The sequence below is a fragment of the Perissodus microlepis genome, chromosome 9, assembly GCF_051167445.1.
Source record: "Perissodus microlepis isolate ML-2025 ecotype Zambia chromosome 9, ASM5116744v1, whole genome shotgun sequence".
In the NCBI taxonomy this organism is placed as follows: Eukaryota; Metazoa; Chordata; class Actinopteri; order Cichliformes; family Cichlidae; genus Perissodus; species Perissodus microlepis.
In genome coordinates, this window is record NC_140469.1 from 2,010,001 (window position 1) to 2,026,361 (window position 16,361).

Here is a 16,361-nt window from a genome sequence, read left to right on the forward strand (position 1 = left end):
CGTGGCTCAAGAGTTGGCAGTTCGTCTTGTAATCGGAAGGTTGCCGATTCGAGCCCCGGCTCGGACAGTCTCGGTCGTTGTGTCCTTGGGCAAGACACTTCACCCATTGCCTACTGGTGGTGGTCAGAGGGCCCGGTGGCGCCAGTATCCGGCAGCCTCGCCTCTGTCAGTGCGCCCCAGGGCGGCTGTGGCTACAATGTAGCTGCCATCACCAGTGTGTGAATGTGTGTGTGAATGGGTGGATGACTGAATGTGTAAAGCGCTATGCAAATACAGGACATTTACAAATAAGAAGGACCTGTTACATGTTGCACTCATTTTATGAATTTAAAGAATGTTCCAAAAATGCACAAATACAATCTGTCAGTGCCTAAATGCTCACAGTTTGTATGTAGCGCAGTACTATTTAAAATGAGCAACAGCTTTTCTGCGCACACTGCTTGCTTTTCTCACTCACATTTTCAGTCCGGTCCTTATACCTGACCATTTTCAGAGGATGTGTTCTTTGTTTTGCCAAACACTGGTATATGAATGATTCAAGCATAGAAAAGACATTTAACTCCATGGTTGAACAGGTGTTTCAACATATAAGAGAAAACTCAGCAAAGAACCACTTTTGGTAACTGGACAAGTGGAGGACAAAAGATTTGGCAGACCTAACAAACGATCCGCAGCAAACTGACAAGTATCTGAAAGTCATACCCTTAAAGAAACAGGAAAAATCCAGCAAAGACCTGACACAGGATCTGACAGATTGATCCAGCCATTCTTTAGGAAGTGAAACAGGGAGAAAACACTGAGCTATACCAAATTCCACAAAAAGCAGAGTGAAAGATCAATAGTCCAAATTTGAAAATTTTGGTACAAATTGTTGTGAATATGTGTGAAAAAGTCAAGTGAGCAGTACAACAGTGAGCTTATGCATCCATCTGCATAACACAGCGGAGCCTCCGTAATGGGGAGCCCGGATTTCAACATTCCCGAAGCAGTGTGAGAAAACAGAGACAGCCACAAAAGATCACTGAATGTCCTTCAAGAAGCTTGAAGAACTAATTTTGAGACTATATACACAAGTTGAAAGAAAACTATGAGAGTCCAGACTGTGTTGGTCATATCTAGGGCTACTAGTCGACTAGTCACCGATTATTTTTGCGATTAGTCGACTAATCAGATCATGCATCCATGTGAAACGTACAGCTTATTGCACCAGCATGCGTCTGCTCTTATATAACTATCATTAGCTTACAGCTTGAAGTGTTTAAGGTATGTGCTAACTAAAAATAAACACAAGATGATAGTTTATTAAATTTTAATGAAATTTGCAGATTGTTTAGGTGGAGTTTAATAAACTCAGCCGTCTGCTTCTTGCTATCTAAAATATAACAGGACACCGGAGTATATTCTCGAGCATCTCACACTTCTGATAATCAGTTTTCTGTTTGACGTTTATTCAGCTGTGTAAAACTATAACTTTAATCTCAGCCAAACCGATTTACTCAGGAACAAATAAAACACTGAAAAAAAACAAACAATAACATTTTTAAGTTATCTAAGTGACTTATATATCATGTTTAACCTGAGTAGTGAAAGACCGCCAGCAGCAATGTGGAACAATGTGGAACAATGTGCTGTTCTCGCTGGTTCTAGTGAACCTTGACCTCCCGCCTAGCTATCGAGCTGGTGGGTAACAGACGTCTCCAAATACGTCGGAGCGCTTTTGCAAATATGTGATGTCTTGATAAACCGAGCAGATATTTGAAGTTTACACAGCTACATTCTCCCCTGAAAATATCTTAAAAGTTTATTTTGTGACCCAGAAAGATTAATAAGTGTAATATTAACACTAAGTAGCTGCCGCCATTGTTGGAGTAGGAAAACTGGAATAAAACTGGAATTGGCTTGGCCTCGCTATGAATTCTGGGATAGGTTGGGCCACGGAGGGTACACCCGACCCATCCTTCAAATCTGTGGAAAAGGAGGAGTCTTCAAATTTGGACAGCCTTCGTCGCATCGCTGTGATGTAATCGGCCTTTAAGTGCGGCCTTCGGGTTTAACAGCAGCTGGTATCCTTGTACATGCAGTGCTGCCATCTTCTGTTTCAGTGCGTTATTACACTCTTAAATCCTACTACTTATTCCTGCGTCTTTCAGGATCTTACAAAGCTTCAAACGACGAGTCGACTATTAAATTAGTCATCGACTAATCATGGCAGCCTTACTCATATCAAATACTGACTTTTAATCTGATTTGAATTGTAAAGATCTGTTTTGTACGGAGCCCCGCAGGGGACATGGGAGAAAAAAAAATTAAGACGGACTTTTGCGAGATCTCGCAAAAGTTTTGTGAGATCTCGCAAAAGTTTTAGCCGCATTCTTCGGACGCCGGCTCGAAGCCGACCGGGAGGTCGAGGCACGATGTGCCGGGAAAGCGGTGTTCCTCCCGGCTGTAGTAGGTCTCGACTTAGCTAACGGGAGGTCGAAGGCCGAAGAATGTGGCTAAAACTTTTGCGAGATCTCACAAAACTTTTGCGAGATCCCGAGTTTGTTTTGCGAGATCCCGAGTTTGTTTTGCGAGATCCCGAGTTTGTTTTGCGAGATCTCGCAAAAGTCCGTCTTAATTTTTTTTTCTCCCATGTCCCCTGCGGGGCTCCGTAGTTTTGACCTTATATACTGCATTTCCATTTATGTTTGCACATTTCAATAAATCGCTGCACCGATTTCCCTTTTTGCTCATGAATAAAATGATACGAGTTGTGGCTCAAAACTTTCCACAGTATTGTACATACTGTACTTATGTGAACAATCTTAACGTAAGTATATACGAAGCAAAGTACCAAAAGTCACAGAGTGCAGGTAGATGTTCTGTTGCTTAGCAGGTCTAACTGGGATAATAGATGGTTCTCACAGTTAATGCAAATCTCAGAGGAGGACACAGTACAAACATAGAACAAAGCCCTGGGAACAGACACAGGCTCACTGCAATATATATACCTCCAGCTCATGCAAACACTGTGAAGCATAAGTAATGTTTGTAAAAAGCAAAACAACACATAAACTGTCCCTGGCCACTGTAGTAACTATGGCCTGAGAGTCCATGATGGATCGCACATATTCACAGAAATCCCTTGTCTTTGCTTTACTAGTGCACACTTCACTGAGAGGAGCCAATACATCTTATTTATGACTTGAAGAAGACTGTGTAGCCAAGGCAAGCGGCTTTTTTACACCATGACAAAGCACAAAGAAAATCTTGTGCATTTTTGCAAGTTATGAAGAATATACAGTGAAATAAGCTGAAGAAGAACACTAACAAAAACAAAGGAGACACTGGAAGATTCATAAAAAGGATGATAATCTTTTTATAATCCAGAGATTAAAGTAAGATTTTGTTAACTAATGTGGGGTTTCTGTTGAAACAATTTCCTCTGAATTTCCTTTGCATGTGATTTGTGGTATTATTACTCGAGCTGAAGTTTTCTGACTACATAAACAGCATGATGGGCAACACAATTTGTATAACACCAACACACACACAACTGCCACAGAGCCAGCGTGCTGCGTGAACAAGCAGGTGGTTCTGAACAAACAACAGGTGTTTGAAATGAAAAAAACGAAGCAGCAGCAGCAGGCAGTGATACATGTTTATGGTGGAGTGCAACAACAAAGACTCAACTCAATGGGTGGAAAAAGAATAAGCACCATTCACCTTTCTTTTCCCCCTCTCTGCTCATTCTGCTTCTTTTCCATCTATAAAAACTTCTAAACCCTGTCGTAGGCTCCCTGCGCTGGCTAAAAATGGCATGGCTGGAGCTGAGTGACCTCACCCTGACCATGAACTTCCTCTCAAAGAAAGGTTTATTTGTGGCTATGCATTTATCAGGGGAGATGTTTAACCTGAGTCTTGCATATAACCACAAAACATTTGGCAATAGTCCTCACCCCTGTAAAACACGGGCAGCACATCAGTATTTTGAGGCTTGATGGGCTTATCATTAATCTGCTGGAGAGAAGATGATGATGCAGCCAGTGGGAGGGCACATATCTCATGCAGCTATTGGTAAGGGCTTGCTCCCTGACAAAAGAAGAGGCTATTAGCAGGTGAAGAGGTTTGACATCTTCATGAAGCTCAGGCCCATAGCAATTAAACTGTTATTACAATGTCAGTGATTGTGCTATAGGCTGTCACACTTGCACTGTCCCCAGATATATACAGAGGCAGTAATTTGATCTAAGCAATTAGAGGGTGATAGCAATGCTTAGACCAAGTGCGGCTGCACTTCTGCTCCTCCTGTCCCATTTTTATCCTGCTCAGCCCCTCCCTCTCCAGGGCCCAGCCATCAGTTTCACTCCCCTTCCCGTCTCTCTTTCTCTCACCCCTGAGTCCTGTCTCATTGACCGTACTCGTCTCCCTGCATTCCTGTCTTAGTCTCTCTCATGTCTACTTGCTTAAGACAGTTTCTGGGAGACATTTCTCTCATTAATTGTGTAACCCCTCCTCTTTCTGTCTTTGAGTACACCTGAAAAGGCTTCACTACACTAAGACTTTTCAATATGTGACCGTTGAGTCTGATAAATGCAGAGATCAGCTGCTTTGCCTCAGAGCAGAGTTACGATTACTTCTGCTGTTTTCCTTTCAGCCTTAAAGCTCGACCCTGTAGTTTGATTCTTATGAGGATTTGAGCACCAAGGTCAGATCTCAGGCATCCTACATCTGACATTCCCGACAGAATTACACAACGTTCCTCAACAAGCCGTTTCCACATTTAGTGTCCTCCGTGTGTACATTATTCTAGATTCACAACTGCATCACCTCCACCTCAGAGTCATGTCACTCATTAATCAACTGTTTTAAGGCATGTGTCTTAAGTTTGAAGCTGTCTTACAGGCACAATTCAGTTATAACGGTTTACACCCTGCACAAAGTTAACCGAATAACTGAAAATCATTGCAATGACAAATTTACGAAAATAATAGCATCAAAAGCAAAACATCTTCAAAAGCAAATTTTTAGTTAACATGTAAAGCTTCATTAACTTCATCGCTTCTTCCTTCACTTCACTTTGTTCGCACAAAGCCTAGATACCAGCAGGGGACTGCTTGGCAACCACAAGGAAGTCTGCAGGGAAAAATTCCCCAATGAATTGCAAGTCGCAAAATTGGTCACACAGAGGTACACAACGCTGAACTGAAAACCTCCTTCCAATTGTTTTTGTCGTGTAGTTGATTGCTGTGGTTGCACATACCTTGCATGGAGGACACCAACTTATCTGCAAACACTCACTAGCTACTCGCTAAACAAACTGTGAAAACTGTGAAGAGTGACACAAACTGGAACCAGAGTCCATTAGTTAATGTTGGATAGTGGCTGTTTGCAGACAAATCAATGTCTTACACTGTTCCAACTAAACCAATTGCAAGGTGAAATAAATACTCGTTTTTTCTGTAGCTACTAGAGGTTGCCAGATGGTCACCAGCCAATCTCTAGGCCTGTGTAACTGGAGTCTTTTCTGGGATTTACTGACCATAAAAGCAGGAGCAATTGCTACTTAATGTCAGACTGTTCTTAAACACCAGACAGGAATATTTCGGACAATTGTGGGTTAGCAGGAGCCTTTAACTTCTTGCACTCAGCTAGCATATAATGGACCAGTTAGTCATCTAACAGGAGATTGCACAAACTGATGTAAACCCACAAATTTACTACGTAAGGACTGCAACAAGCCTGCATGATGTAAACAAAGCTAAGACTGAATTTCAAATTATAGCCCCTTCAGACTCATTGAGACACTGTTAAAGTAACCACAGTCTGCTGCATGACTCTCACATATTACTAAATAATGTTTAATGTGTTTACGCCTTTTCAGGAAGTAGACAGAGTTGCAGGAAGGCCAATATGGCATGGTCTGGGGCCAGGTGATGAATGAAGACTATAAGTGCTCTAAACTAGCATGCGATCTCCACATTGACACTTTCTTTCATGGCACACAACCCGATGAAAAAATGACACAATCTAAAAATAGTGTTTAATTTTGACTAATTTTATCTCAGACTGTTTGATCACACCTCATTGTACTTCATCAGCTACAGAAAGTTGGTAAACTGGAAACTTTTTGCAATTGTAGACCAAGACCTAAAAGGTCTAAACATAAAACTATAAACTGTTTTTCCACAGCGTGTCCTGACCTCTGGACCTCAGCTACTTAATTAAGGGAAGTCAGGAGCTCGTCAGCCTGCTTGACTGGTCTGGTCCCATTCTGTCAGTCGGCTTGTCTAGGAACCTGATACACGGTGGTATAGATAAGAGGGCAACTAGGGCTGAGCATCCCACTAAACCACTTGTTTTTCTAGCCATTTCTTGGTAACGTTCTGTGGTTCCATTTGCTTTGTAACACAGTTCATGCTCTCTTCAATATTTCCTTAGATCAATACTTTTTCCTTTCTTTAGTTTCTTATCACACCTTCCTCGTGGAAGCCAAACTAGGATGTAAAAGGTCAGATTTCGATCAGAGTTTTTGAGGAATATTTACAAAGTATTAGAAATCAATAACATGTCCAAGTAATTCTCTGTACCCTCAACCAGATGTTCAGCTTTACGTGACACATAACTAAACTGACAGAATACAGAAGGGGTCCCCGTCCGTTTGCTTTCTGAGAAACAGCTTTAAAATGTTGAAATCTTTCTTTAAGGTGACTTGAAAAAGTGCTGAGGTCCTGGTGGATGTCTGTTGAAGCGTTACATGTTATACAAAGCTTTATGTAAGATAAGGACAAGTGCAAACAAGAACTGCCCTACTTCATACAGATTACAACAGGCTTTTGAAGCATCTCTGGTCAGAACAACACAAATGTTGTTCACTGTGTGTCAGAAATACACAGTCTGGCTATGGTCCTGTATTTGGGCCAGCAGAGATCATAGGTCAACTTGCCAGCGTGAAAATGGCACTGATAGTAGCGAGTCCAATTTCAAAGCAGCAACTTGACCCTCTTGTGTATGCTTGACAAGTCAGGGTAGTTTCAAGACCATCTCATCTCATGGCCTGCGCTCCTCGCTGAGTGACAGGCTCAGGAGGGTGTGCATGCGCTATGTGTGTCAGCATTAGCCGAGTGAGCGATCTCTGTGTCATCATCCTCTGCCGCAGTAAGCAAGCTGGCAACGCCTACTTGGTGCCCACTTGACAAAGGCCTCGGTTGGCACCTGTCAGTCAGTGAGCAGCCAAGTGTGGCGCCCTCCATTAGCCTGGCTGACAGCCGTGGACCTGGGGCATCACTCACTCCTTCACTTTATCGGTTTTACACTACCCTGCCAGCGCTTGCCTTTCAGCAGCACATGGCCGAGTGCATGAATGCTAACACACACGCATCCTTGCTAAGAGCCATCCACCTTGGACTGGCAGAAAGTGGTGCGGAAAGGCCATCACATCACCATGACAACTTAGACCAACTCTGACATCTGCTCCCCACTGTCACACCATCTTTTCAGGACATCTTTTTATCCATCCCTTCATTTCCTCCTTCACCCGAGTCCCTCTTGTCTCGCTCAAAGGTCCATGGTTAATTCATGTAGTACTTGGCTTTGGGACTAGTAGCCAGTAGCTAGTCGTTTCACTGATTCAACTTGGCCAGGCTTCAAGGTTGAAGAAAGCATGCCTTCTTTTTCTTTGGTGTAGTCTATAAGGGATTAAAGATAAAAAGATCTTTGATCTTCAGTTAAAAATAATCTATGTGGCCTAATTAGGTTAAAAAAGGTCTCTGCAGCTGTTTGGCTTATGCTCCTGTATTTGCTTAGGTGGTCGTAGCCACAAAGGTAACGTCCAATCAATCCTTGGCTTTTCAAAATTCATATATGCATACTTCACTGCATGGCTGACAACGTTGCATCCCCACAGCTTTCCATGTGAATCGATACGTTTCATTGGACAGTTACCATCTCAGACATTAATGTGAGAGCTTACAACACATGCTAAGGCCCCACTGTGACTGTGTAACTTAAACAGTCGTGTTAGTGTCAGTGGACAGCGTGCACTTTGAAACAGTGTAGCAACCCGAACACAGATGTAACCAGTGTTTCCCACAGATCTAGTTTCTATTTGTGACGTATGTACACATGCATTTACAATTTCTACACCACAAAATTAGCCACACAGACACACACACCTTTTTAAATAAGGGATGAGGGATATAGTGACCCTTAATAAAAGCCCTTCAGCCCATGGTGGATCTCTAACGGAGATGAAGAACTACAGTCACCAGCTGCAGTCCAACAACTCCACCTCTAAAAGTGGAGTTAATCCAACCATGGGAGGCTCTCTAAGAAGCAGCTGAATGATATCAAGCACCTCCACAGCAGTAACCTGGTCAGCATGCTAGCTGGTGAGGAAACATGAGATGGGAGCAGCTGGTGTTTGCTCACAGCAACAGCAAGTCACTGCACAGAAATAAAAAGATCAAGGTGTCAGTGTAGGTCATTTTCAGTTGAACAGAAGACATAAGCAAATATATGTAGCAAATGAAGCTGGTGATAAGCCACACACACATTTTTATCTCTTCAAATGCATCCTGTGAAAACTTTTACCTGCTACACTACCTAAACTACCTAAACTACAGTCGAATGATATAAAACTATAAAAAGGAAGCAGATACTGAAAGTACTCAAAAATAGTTTGTTTTAAATGTTTCTGAAAAGATATTTTGGCTTCCACGATGTGTCATCACAGTGTGTCCAATGGCAACACTTCAATAAGTAGTTCAAGTGTGTATTTAAGTCTACTCTGTGTGTATGTGAGTGTGTCCCAGCCCTGTCCTGTCCGATCGATGGGAATATGTGTTAATGAGTGTTTACTCCACAGCTGACTGGACCGTCAGGGTCCAGGGCTAACCTCCTCCGTCTGCTGCAATTACTGATGCAATACATCCTGCTCACTGCCACACATACACCTGTATGCATACACAGAGAAACAGAGAAACGCACACACACAAACAGACACCCTTCAACCCAGTGAAGTATGAAACATACAAATATCAGATTCACCTTCACCACCCAACAGATTAGTTTCCTTGTGCTCAACGGATTGTATTTTATACAGCAAAGATAATTAAAAAGAGCACTATATATATACACAGTTTCACATTAAATGTATATATTTATACTAGGGGTGCAACAATACTCGTATCGATATTGAACCGTTCGATACAGTGCTTTCGGTTCGGTACGCATATGTATCGAACAATGCAAAATTTTAAATTTATTTTATCAACTTTCCTTCTGACGATGCTGTCTGTGTTGAGCGCTCAGTGGATCTGCGCTCGACAGTGCAGCCTAGGCGGAGTAGTCGAACGCAGATTCACTGAGCGCAGGGCAAGCTAGCGAGACAGAAGTTAAGCTCTCGTTTCAACATGGCAAATTGAACCTCCCCCACCCTCATTCAGATCTGGCCTTTGGAATTAATTTGGTCTTCATGTGACGTATGACACTGAAGGTAAGCGCGTCATGGACAAAAGTAAAACAGTATGTTGGATGTGCCACGCAATGCTCAATTACATTGGTGGGAACTAGTGTGTTAGCGCAGTTAGCTCGTTAACGTGTTGACGCCGTCCAGCCCCACGCACGGGGCGATCCGCGGTAGCTCGTTAACGGAGATTTGCCGTGTTGTGGCGTTAACGTCATTTCAGATTAACGCTGACAGCACTAGTGGGAACACAACGAATATGACTGCACATTTACTCCGACATCATCCTAGTGCAAAGACAAGTGGAAGCAGACAAAAACAACAAGCACGCATGCTACAAACTTTACCCGAGTCATTTAGACAGCCGTTAGCACAGGATTCTCCTTATGGGGACCTGATATGTTTAATATGCTGCTGAGAATATAGCCCAGAAGAAGCGTATAGTATAGCTTTTATTTTGGAAAGAGCCATTTCTCTGTAATAAACTCTCTTTTCCAAAGATGAGTGATTTCTCCATCAGATAGATTTATTTTTTTATTACTTTGTTGTTTCAGCAACATTAAATTTAAAAACTGTACGTTTGAGTTAAAATATATATTTATAATTTTAATAAATGACAAATTAAAAAGGCATGAACATTTTTTTTTGTATCGAAAAAATATCGAACCGTGACACCAAAGTATCGAACCGAACCGTGAATTTTGTGTATCGTATTGTAGTGCTAAACTTAGAAAAAAAACCTATTTTTTAAATTAAGTAAATAAAATGTGAAGGTGTCAGTTTCTGTATCTACAACCATCACAGCTCCTGTGTGCTGTGCCTCTGAATCGTAGTCAGAGTCCCTTTCAAATCATTCAAAACAACTTTCTTCATCATTCTTCAGTGTGTGTGTGTGTGTGTGTGTGTGTGTGTGTGTGTGCGCGTGTGTGTGTGTGTCAATTTTGTGAGCTGGTGACAGAGAGAAGGGAGGAGATAAAGCAAAGTGAGAAAACCTGATAGGATCACAGAAAAGAAGAAGGAAATAAATGGTGTGTGCACGTGTTAGCTACATGAAGAGCTGTCAGAAGGAAAACCTGTTCAGGTGTAGATTTGTGGACTCAACCTGTGGGTTATAGCAGAGCACATCTGTGTTTACTGTGTCAAACAAACTCAAAACCCTATAGGTGTGAAACTGTTAAAGGCCGTGAGAATGAAAGGAAGTAAATGTTCACTGGCTTCTTCTCCTCCTTTATTCTGATTCTTTATATTTACCAGCTGTCTACCCAAAAGGTTATCGCTAGCCATTACCATTCAGCCCCGCTGAGGTCTGGCCCTCGGCACCCAACGGCACAGTGTAAATGTCAAAATATGGATGGCTCAGTGGCTGTTCTGGCCATAAAAATGAGAAGCTGCTGACACATGCCTGCCTAAGGGAACATCTCTTGGTTACAACCATCTCTGCAGGGTTTAAAGCCCAGACTGGTACTACCAGAGGAAACAAGCATTCAAACCGCTGTTTTGTTTGGTTCTAAAAAAGCTATTCTGTGTCCAAGACGTGGCTCATATGTCGCTTAGAGTTATGTCAGTGTAGACTGACGAATGAGAATTCCTAATGTTTCCATATTTGAACAATAAAAAGATTATTCTGACTTATAAGGAAAATGTCAAACTAATGGCAGTAGAGCTTCAGCACAAGCTTCTCTTTTGTGTGGGACTACTTCTTTCCTCACAGAGCGCTGATCAGGAACGAGCCGCTTTGGGTGACAGACAGTCAGGCAACTCCTCGGCCTACTGACTTGTTTGGAGTTGGGCTCTGTCCATTGTTGGTTTACAATGAATTAACAGTTATTGGGAAGCTTTAATTTCCCTTACAGTGGGATACAAAGCTGTTGTCAACTCTGTTGCATGCTCTGCTCCATCACTCACACACAAAACTCTTGGTGAGTGAAAAGGCAAACCAAAGTAGTGTGGACACTAATGAGGAAATTGCATAAGAATTGGTCTGACGAGAGCATAAATGCCGATCCCTACTGTGGATACACCAGGATAGTAGGATATTACTAGAGAGCTAGAAATGCACATGCATCTTAACATAAATGCATCTAATAACCAAGAAAAACAGGGCACTGGTTTTGTAATGAAGGCAGAAGGCCTGGACTTTGAAAGGTGGAAATTTCCCGGGGGAGAAAGCACTGGTTGAATCCAATTTCCCTCTAGATTAACCGACCGTTCACACAAATTATAATTCAAGGAGACTGATGTGATTAAGAAGAGCTTATTCTTTCTTGTATGGCAGTTTAACCAAGACCATCAACAACAAGTAAGGACAAAAGTGGCTCGTGTTGACATCACAAATTGTTTGTCCATAACTCAGCTGTACATTTTTATTACAGCAAATTGCCCCATGAATCAAGAGACGACAGGAGACGTTGAGACCGGGTACAAACTATCAGCACACATACGTCACAGTTAGTTTTAAAAGTATTTGGATAATAGAAGAATATTTAGTGATTTATTTCCACCACAGAGGATTTTGAATCAAACAATACAGATGTTAAAGTGAAGATGTTCAGCTGTTTCAAACTTTTATGCAGAACATCTCATTTTCAATGTCAGTGGACAAACTTACATACTTTGTAATATAAGGATCATTTTTAATAATTGAATGAAAATCCCGGCCTTAGAGCCCAAGGAAGAAGCAAGCGATTTACTGCAGACACCTTCTGTTGGTGCTTGTTGTTCGCTACACCTGCAGCTTTGCATTGTAAGCTTTGGTTCATTATCCATTTTCACTGGGAAGCATCTGCAGCATTGGGTGTTGATGGGTCTGTCTGGCACAGCCCCGCCGCTGGAACGAGACAATTCTACTACAACAGCAAAAGCAAGACGCAAGTCACCAGAGCTCTTTGTGTTACTCGTGCACGAGGGCGAGAACTGTGACGAGCGCCGTTCCTTCCACTCGAACCCCAGTCGCTCTCAGCCAGCTTCCCCCGTAGCACTGCTCTCTATTGAGGTTACATGAATATGCATAAGTTCATTAACATATGACGTCTTACACAGGCATACATGTGAACAAAGAGTACCGTATGTGTGTATGTGTAGGTATGCGTGTGTGTGTGTCAAGATGTGACCCTGCGAACGACTCCCCAAAGCTGGTGCCAGGAGCCCAGCGGTCCACCTAAACAAAGGGCTCTTATACTTAAACAGACACACAGTAGGAGTCCTCCTACACCACAAATCAGTAAGAGGAGGTACGACCTCTCTCATGACCTTAAGGTGTGTGTGCATGCCAGAGTGCTCTGGGAGGCACACGGAGTCTTTGCAGACTGCTAAGGATCAAACCTCTATCATGAGTAGGGATGGGTACCGGTATCCGGTGCCATGATGGCACCGGTTCTGACATAAACGGTAGTAACCAGACCGAAAAGCAGCGCACATTTCGGTGCTTTATTTCGGTGCTTTTTTTTCCCGAGCTGTGATACACTTTAGATTCTAGCCAATCATTTTACGTTTCCGAGGATAGTAGGCGGGTCCAGGTGCGTACGTTCTTTTAGAGCAGAGCTACAGATTAAAAATGCCCAAGGCGAAGCGGTCAAAAGTCTGGCTGTACTTCACAGCAAAATATGCAAACTCAGCAGCCTGCAACAAGTGCTTTAAGCTGATACTGTGATACTGTCAAAGGAGGTAACACCTCAAATCTGATGAAACACCTGGCGACGCATAGCGTTTTTTTTAAAAGCCGAGAAATGCGCCGTATTTGATAGCTTGCTGCGAGACCTCACACCGAGCACATCTACTGCAGGTGGGTTGCCAGTTATCGGACCCGGAGCAACATCCCCCAAAAACCCGAAGAATAGAGTCCTGGCCCCTAGCCCTGCCAGTGTAGCAGAAATGATGACGGATGATGATGGCAGCAGCAGCCGTTCTTCTCTGCGTGAGTAGCTTAATGTTGTTCGTGTGTAATTTACGTTGAGTAGGCTAACCACGTTATTACATTAATGCATGTAAGGTGAACTAGCAAACATCATCATAGCTACATGCGGCTGTCTTCTTGTTTGATGGCAGATGCTCCCTTCACCCTGGCCAAAAAGGCTAAAATGACCAAAGAAAAAGTGGAAAACAGTTAAACATGAGAGGTTTTTGGACAAAGTTTGTGTTTTTTCCATTGTTTAAGCACTGCTTCCAGCCAAGAGTGATACCATATATGCCCCATAGCTGCAGAAAAGGCTAACATTGTTATCTTTTTACAAAAAAACCAGCTGAACATGAGAGGTTTTTGGACAAAGTTGGTGTTCTCCATTCTTTAAGCACCGGTTTGAGCACCGTTTAAGCACCGGCACCGTTTCAAAAGTACCGGTTTGGCACCGGTATCGGATAAAACCTAAACGATACCCATCCCTAATCATGAGTATATGTTTCTAAGCATAAATGACAATCAACAATATAAACCTAACAGGTGTAGCTCTGTACTCCCCACAACAATGATGTGGTGTCCACTAAGATCTTCTAGTTAGGTAGACTTTAGGTGTTGCTGAGCTTGCCAATGAAACTAATGACAAGGAACTAAGACACTGGGAAGCTAGAAAACTAAACTGGGAATCAGAGCTAGAAAACTATAAAGGAACATGGTGGGAAACAACACACAGCATGGTGAGGGTACGACGCGACAGCAAGCAGGGGGAGACTGAGGACTAACATACACAAGAGGATGGGGAACAGCTGGGACAAATCAGACCGTAAGCAAAACAAGACACACTGCACACACAGCAGGGACTATCAAAATAAAACAAGAAACACACAACAGGCACACACGTGGCACTGAACAGAGGGAAGACGGATTACAGGGACTGGAGTAACAAACTGTGACATGAGACACGACTGACTGGGGGACGAGACAATAAACATGAAGATGAAGAAAAACCAAAAGACTAGTAACGATAAACCACGATGAACTCAAAGATTAATAACAACACAAAACACCGGGTCACCAACCCAGGATGTGACAAAGACTTCCAGTGGAAAGCTGCTAAATGCTGTTTCAACTTCAGATGCTAAATGTGTCATGAAATTTTGAGGCACTTGTCCAAACATTTATGGCTCTGTCTGCATGTGCGATCTGAATCTGGTCACACTTGAGGTGCGAACAAACCCAACATGCAGCGTGACGACAGCTGCATCAAACTGGATAGCTGACAGTGAATGTAATGCAGCGGTTTTCATCATGCAAGTTGCTGTTACTGTCCCTCATCAGTAAGAGATCAAGGTGCAGTAACCCTGTCATGGTTTCAATTTCATTTCCCCAAAGAGTCATAAAGACAGTGATAAAAAATTCAATTAAAGGAAGAATAAATAAAGGTGATTCAACCTCTTGTGCATGACGACCTAATGGGCAGCTTTGTTTGTGTTATCAAATTCCAGGTCAATATACACACTTCAGATTATATAAGGGAAACCGATCTGATGGACATGTAATTGCTGTTTATTGGCTGCTGTAAAATGAAATGAAAGTGTACACTAACCAAACCGGCCACTATTGTTTAAGTCAGCAGCATCAGCTGGAAAGAAAGAAAGCCAGACGTGGATGGATATGTCTGTGCAGTTGCTTAGAGGATACATATACGGGACATTTAAGTAAACAAAGCAAACAGCAAAGGAAAGAAAGCTATGCTGAAGGTCCACATCCAGGCACGCTGACGCCCTCCTGAAGGCAAGCAGTGACCCACAGAGATCTTTCATTTTTGTTTCATTTCGTTTTGTATCTCTGTCTGTCTCTGTTTTCTCTCCTTCTCTTACTCACACTTACAAAGGATTTACATCTTAAATCTGCGCTCATGCAAAAAGAAATCCCCGCTCCTAATTACCAAGCAATTTATTTACAACAAAGGAGAATACTCTCATTTGCATAATAATGACAGAAGGACACTCACAAGAGTTTTAAACAGTTTGTTGAAGGAGCCAAAGGGAACCAGTTAGAACCAATACACCTGCACAGTCCCATTACATTCTTCAGCATGGAGCCAGTCTATGCTCAATAAAGTGGCCTTGTGTGTTTAAAGAGGTTTACGTCAGCACTAACAATCGAATCCCTAACAATGTAAACTGTAAAAAGTGTGATTGTGTTTTTGTTTGTTTGTTTAAATGTTAATAGTGCAATAAAACAAAGAAAATTGAGCCTCTGCCCTCGTTAGTTATATTGTCTAATTATAAAGACTTAGCCCAGCGAAACCTGTGTGCTGTAAGTTACTATCTAATCTTACGTAACATGAATAACATTTTGAATATACAAAATATCTATAAAATAGCTCTACAGCACTTTATTTACTGAAAGCAAAGCTTTTCTTTTTATACTGTAAAATAACAGCATTAAATATGGTTAAGTACTGGCATTGTGAGCTAATTAAAGAAGACATTTTGGCACACATGGGAACTGTATATGCAGCATAAAGTATACCACTGTGAAATGTCAGGAAGGTTTAAAAAACTACTAAAGAATGCTGTTTACAATCAGTCATGCAAATTATTAATTGAATACGTCTGGTGCTCAAACTTCCAGTAATGCCAAACTACATAATAGAGAACCAGGTGTGGGGAGGGAGCTTGAGGGAGAGCACCCAGTAGCCACGCCTTACCCCATTGGGACCAGTTGGGTGAAGGCTGAAGCGACATGAGCTCACCCTCTTGTGGGCTCGCCACCAGCAAAAGGCACTGCAGGGATCGAATGCAATGTGTGTTGGGCAGAATCAAGGGTAGAGGGCCTGGTGGTCCAGTCGCCAGATGTTGAAACCAGCTGTTTGGACATGGTGTAACTTCTCTGGTGAGGAAGGAGCCTGACGTAATGCGTGAGGTTGATAAATACCAGCTAGATAGAGGTGATATAACCAGATACATGCCGCGGCTCTGCAGGACTGCACCTGTCCACTGTGCTCTCTGTTCCTAC

At 42.5% G+C, this 16,361-nt stretch overlaps 1 protein-coding gene across 2 annotated transcripts in view; it reads right to left on the reverse strand.

The window, feature by feature from the left end:
- Window positions 1-16,361, reverse strand: part of kcnh2b (potassium voltage-gated channel, subfamily H (eag-related), member 2b) — a 252,042-nt gene that overhangs the window by 145,542 nt on the left and 90,139 nt on the right. The window lies entirely within an intron of this gene.